Raw genomic sequence first — 5826 nt, 5'->3', positions numbered from 1 at the left:
AGGCTTTCAAGACCTATTGATTGTTTGCAAATTAGAATATGGTATTTTTGCCACCACAATGACAAGTTGAATAATTAACTTCCTTAAGAAATGCGTATGAACATGTAAGGAAATTAAATCATTCTTGAACCCGTTGACCCAACGCCATAAATCCATGCAAACTAAATCAAGCTAATATAAAGTCGTATTAAATTCACTACTAAATGTCCAGATATTGCTTCTCCTTTTATGATAGTAAGCATAACAAATTTTATTAAAGTTACAATATTGTGGATTTACTTGTTCTTAGTACATAATTCTCTCCCTGTAATAGTAAACTTTCGGTTTGTAATTAAGGAATTTAAAAGATTATTAAACAAAATAATTGTATGCCCCCTCTTTTCTTTGACTGCTAAAGTATTACCCTTCTCCTTGCTAAAAGGAGGACTCGATACCGTTAAAATTATAAGGACTATGAGCCTTTTAAAGAAATTCAGGAGGAAATGGTACAGAATGCAGAATTGGCGAGAACCGGTTACTCAACCGAGATCAAATTCGCCCAATGTAATAAACGTGCTTTTGTTACCTGGAAAAAATTAACTGTTAATTTTTTTTTTGAATGGTTTTATAATTTGTAAATCGGTTCAAAGCAGACTTGGAAAGTAAGACCAGAAATGTAAGAAATAGACATCGTTTGGTGTGCTTTTCTCGCTTAGATTTTGTCTATTTTTAGAAAATCTGTTTATTTGGCTATTACCACTATTAAAGCTTTATAATCTAGGTCAATGGTTTTACGGAACGTAAAATACTTCAAACAGGTCCTGAATTAGCTGTTACACTTTATATTTTCAAACTGTAGATATTTTATTGAAATATTCTTTTGGCTCGACGATAGGAGTGGCATTTTTGATTGATAAGGTGAGAGAATTGATTTACGAGCACTTCATGACATGAAGTAAAATCTAGTTTCTCCAATCTAATAGAAGCTTTATTTTGTAACTTTTCAAATTTTAGTATGCTTTATTATAAATCAGAAATCTTAAAAATATTAGCTTCTAATTTATTTCTGGACACTCCGGGCAAAAATGGATAAATCCAAAAGCATCAGTTTTCAGGATTGCAATTTTAAAGTTTAGACCTTTAGTACATTTTTGGCAATTTTGTTTTTTCCCGACTTTAACAATTAAAACTGTTCAGTTAGTTTTGGGAGAGTTGGACATGTTGGAATGAAATGATAAATTTACTATTGAATGTGAATATAATAGTTGCATACCTTTTCTTAATTTATTGATACACAGTAATGAAAAAAATAAATTTTCTCTAAATTTATATAAAAACCATACACATGTAAACGTTTTATTACATTATTATTTTATTTTATTAGATTACTCATCACACCCCTTCAATTAAAAATATTATTAAAATATTTTTTACATACAGTGATATGATATATCATATAATAAATCTCGAGGAGGTATGTAACTTATTATATATAAACAACTATCCAGATGAATTGGCCATAGATATTATTAAAACATAAAAAAAACTATTTTTTACAATAATGTAAAGGTTGACAATAAGGTCAATCTTCAGAATTTTTGGTGATTGTTAGATTTTTTAATCTTCGGAATGTTTATTGAATGTTAGATTTTTACAATATTCGGACTGTTCGGTGAATGTCAGATTTTTAAAATCTTCACAATGTTTAGAGAATATTAGATTTTTAAAATATTCAGAATATTTGTTGAATGCTAGATTTTATATTCAGAACATTTGGTGAATGTCAGATTTTTAAAATCTTCAGAATGTTTGGTGAATATTATATTTTTAAAATATTCATAATTTTTGGTGAATGTTATATTTTATATTCAGAATAGTTGGTGAATGTTAGATTTTTAAAATATTGAGAATTCTTGGTGAATGTTAGATTTTATATTCAGAATAGTTCGTGAATGTAAGATTTTTAAAATCTTGGGACTGTTTGGTGAATGTCAGATTTTTAAAATCTTCAGAATATTTAGTGAATATTAGATTTTTAAAATATTCAGAATTTTTGGTGAATGTTATCTTTTATATGCAGAATAGTTAGTAAATGTTAGATTTTTAAAATATTGAGATTATTTGGTGAATATTAAATATTTAAAATATTCAGAATTTTTGGTGAATGTTATATTTTATCTTCAGGATAGATGCTGAATGTTAGATTTTTAAAATATTGAGAATATTTGGTGAATGTTAGATTTTATATTCAGAATAGTTGGTGAATGTTAGATTTTTAAAATATTCAGAATTGTCGGTTGTCGTCAGATTTTTAAAATCTTTTCAATGTTTAGTGAATGTTACATTTTTAAAATATTCAGAATATTAGGTGAATGTTAGATTTTCAACATATTCAGAATTTTTGTTAACTGTCAGATTTTTAAAGTCTTCGGACTGTTTGGTGAATATCACAATTTTAAAATTTTTGGACTGTTTGGTGAATGTTAGATTTTTAAAATATTCAGAATTGTTGGTGATTGTCAGATTTTTGAAATCTTCGGACTGTTTGGTGAATATTAGATATTTATAATATTCAGAATATTTGTTGAATGTTAAATAGTTTAAAATTATTAGTAGTTACTATTAGTTTAAAATATTCATAATTTATAGTGATTGGCAGATTTTTAAAATCTTCGGAATTTTTAATGAATGTTAGATTTTTAAAATCTTTAGATTGTTTGGTGAATACTCGATTTTTGAAATATTCGGAATGTTTAGTGAATGTTAGGTTTGTAAAATATTTTGAATGTTTGGTGAATATTCGATTTTTGAAATATTCGGACTGTTTGGTGAATGTTAGATTATTAAAATCTTCAAAATGTTTGGTAAATGTTAGATTTTTAAAAGGTGCAGGATTTTGATTTTTAAAGAGTTATGAGTGAAAGAGTATTAGCTATTCGGATTTCAGAAATATAACTTGTTTGATTTAAATCTCTGTCGTGGTTCTTGGCTCGATTTTCCGTGTAGAAATTTTTATCGGTAAATTGAATTGAGCAGATTTCATTAATAGGACTTATACGTCGTATACGAGAAACAACGGGCCAGTCAACAATCCATACTATTTTTGGCAGGAATTACTTTCCCTGAGAATGAACATTCGCTTTTACGCCTTTCGGGAAATCAAATTTCACAAATATTATTTAAAGGTTCAAACAATACGATCTAATCTGGTTTGAAGTCTTCAGCCTGAATGGAAGAGTAGCGCTTCTCGAAGGCCAGTTAAACCAAAGTCCTTTTTTTAGCAAGGTCATTTCTCTCATGTTCAAGATTAATAAACCAGATGTTCATATAAGTTTTACACTCATTGTTCAGACGTGATTTTATTGCACTATTAAATCTGATTATCTGAAAAGCGTCATCAGGAGCCAATCAAATTCTTTCGGATTCTTGCTTTTGGTACACTGAATATGTTAAGCAATCTAGTCGTTAGATTAACAGTCAAAATGTCAAAAAGGTCAGTAATTTACTGGTTTTGTATTGTGTGTAGGTCGAGGTGGAAAAATTGTTCAACATGGGAGAAAAAGTATCCCCTTGTGTTGAAAAAAAGCCAGCCCTCATATTCTTAATACTAATTATAATAAAGTCAATTATAAAAATATAAAGTTTTGTCTATTCTAAATAGCATAAATAAACTTGTACCTAGAGTTGTGAGTTTTTCTTGAGGTCTGCGAGTTGATTTGTAATTTGGTCGTTTCCGATCATTGTCGACTGCCTATCCTACCTGTTTTGAACAGTCGGTTCGAATTTTTACGATCTTCAGTCTTGGGTGTTTTACCAAATGACAAATAAAGAAAAACAGCAATGCTAGGCAAACCGAAACTTTCGGAACCTACCACATTACATTTACATATAATATGTAGATAATGGAGACTTCCTTGCTTGGCAAACGCCCAAAATTTAAGTCTTTTTAGCTTTTTCTGAAACTTATATAAACAATAAAAACTAATTAGCCATACTAAAAATTGTTTTAGAGTTAGATCTATGACACCATGTTACGATATCTATCATACGATGCACAAAGTTGCATAAATCGTTCGAAATTATTTTTAAAATAATCTCCACCGGTTTTTAAAATAGAAAAGATTGCCAGGTCATATGCTAAAGAGAGCGACTAATTTAGAACAATTGAATAATCTGTTTCCTTCTGCCGGCGAGCCGCCGGGTAAGAATAAGCCCTACCAGTCCCTTATTATGGTTTACCCTCTCAGTAATAAGCACGGGCGTAAAAGAGGCAATACGGGAGGATTTTTACACAGGCTTAGCCGTATTATTAGACCTTTTTTCAACAGGCGAATGGGCTTTTTTTTACCTGCCGGGGCTATAAAGCTGCACCTATGAAAGTGGCTAGGGGGATAAAAAGACGACGCCCGTATCTGTACTTCTTGTGACTAGTCGGCCCTTCACATGCAATAAATATTTTATAAGTTTAAAATTGTCTGCTGATTAATGAATCTATTATTATTTTCGATTTTGATTAGTATATTAAAATGAATCCACACTCACGATTGTTCTTGTTTAGCTAGAACCAGGCTAGTTTTAACTAGGTTTTTTCCAAATATTTCGTGATAATGTTTGGCCTAGTAAAAATCCAGGCATATTGATAAAGTTTAAACTATTTGCGTTATCAAATAGGAACGGGTTTTCAAACTCGAAGTGGATAATTGGCAAATTGCAAAAGAAGTTTGATTTATTCTGTACTCTTGAGCTTTTTCAAACTTGATTCAAGATTAATTTCTGACGATTTTAGGATGATGTACTTCAGAACATACTATTAATCGATATTATTCCGAAGTTGTTTTTGTATACCAACAGGTAATTTGCTATCATTAAAGATGGCAAATAAATAAATTGGTGATATGTTGAAGAAATGTATTTCTTTTGTCGGAAAAATAATGGTGAATTACTTCAGAACAGTTGCTCCAAATCAACCACTTTAATTCAGCGTCAAAATAACTTTCAAAAAATTTAATTAATTAATATCCTACTATTTGATATGGTTAAGGCCTTATTCAAATCCCGCTATCCTGAAAAAGACCATGATTTTTTGGCACATGTTGGCTTATGAGAAACTAGGCAAAAAATAAAAGTTTACGATTTTATAATAAAAAATATTGGGAAAACACGAGTTAAACTCACCCTGTATATCTGCCTCTATCTATTTTAGAGAATTTATTGTTTTCTCTGCCCCTTTCTATTTTTTCTTTCTTTCTTTCTCACTTATTCTCTCTCTCTCTCTCTCTCTCTCTCTCTCTCACTTTTTATCTTCGTCTCTGTGTTCTAAACTGCCTTTTTATGTTTTTCTCTCTCACTTACTCTCTTTCTTTTTCTTCCTCTTTCTCCCTCACTTTGCTTTCTCTCTTCCTCGCTACCTCACTTTTTTATATTTGTCTGCCTGTTCTAACACTCCCTCTTTTATGTTTCTCTCTCTCTCTCTCTCTCTCTCTCTCTCTGTCTTTCTCCTTTGCTTTTCTTTCTCCCATATCCTCTCTCTTTTCTTTCTCTCGTACTCTCATACTCTCTCTCTCTCTCTCTCTCGCTTCCGCTTTCTCTTTCTCTCTCTTTTGTTCTTTCTTTTTCTTGCTCTCTCTCTTTCTGTTTCTTTCTATCTTATTTTTTCTTCATTTCTCTGTTCTAAAATTCCCTCTTTATGTTTCTCTCTCACATACTCTATCTATTTCTCTTTCTCCCTCTCTTATCTTTCTCTCGTACTCTCATTCTCTTTCTCTCTCTTTCTCTCTCTCACTTTATCTCTGTATTTCTAGTTATTTACCTTTTCTTTCTATTTATTCTTCGTCCTCAGACTTACTG

This window comes from Cimex lectularius, unplaced genomic scaffold, assembly GCF_000648675.2.
Source record: "Cimex lectularius strain Harlan isolate CLEC.00 unplaced genomic scaffold, Clec_2.1 scaffold216, whole genome shotgun sequence".
Lineage (NCBI taxonomy): Eukaryota > Metazoa > Arthropoda > Insecta > Hemiptera > Cimicidae > Cimex > Cimex lectularius.
The sequence above is the reverse complement of the archived record's forward strand: the minus strand, read 5'-3'. Positions refer to the sequence as shown.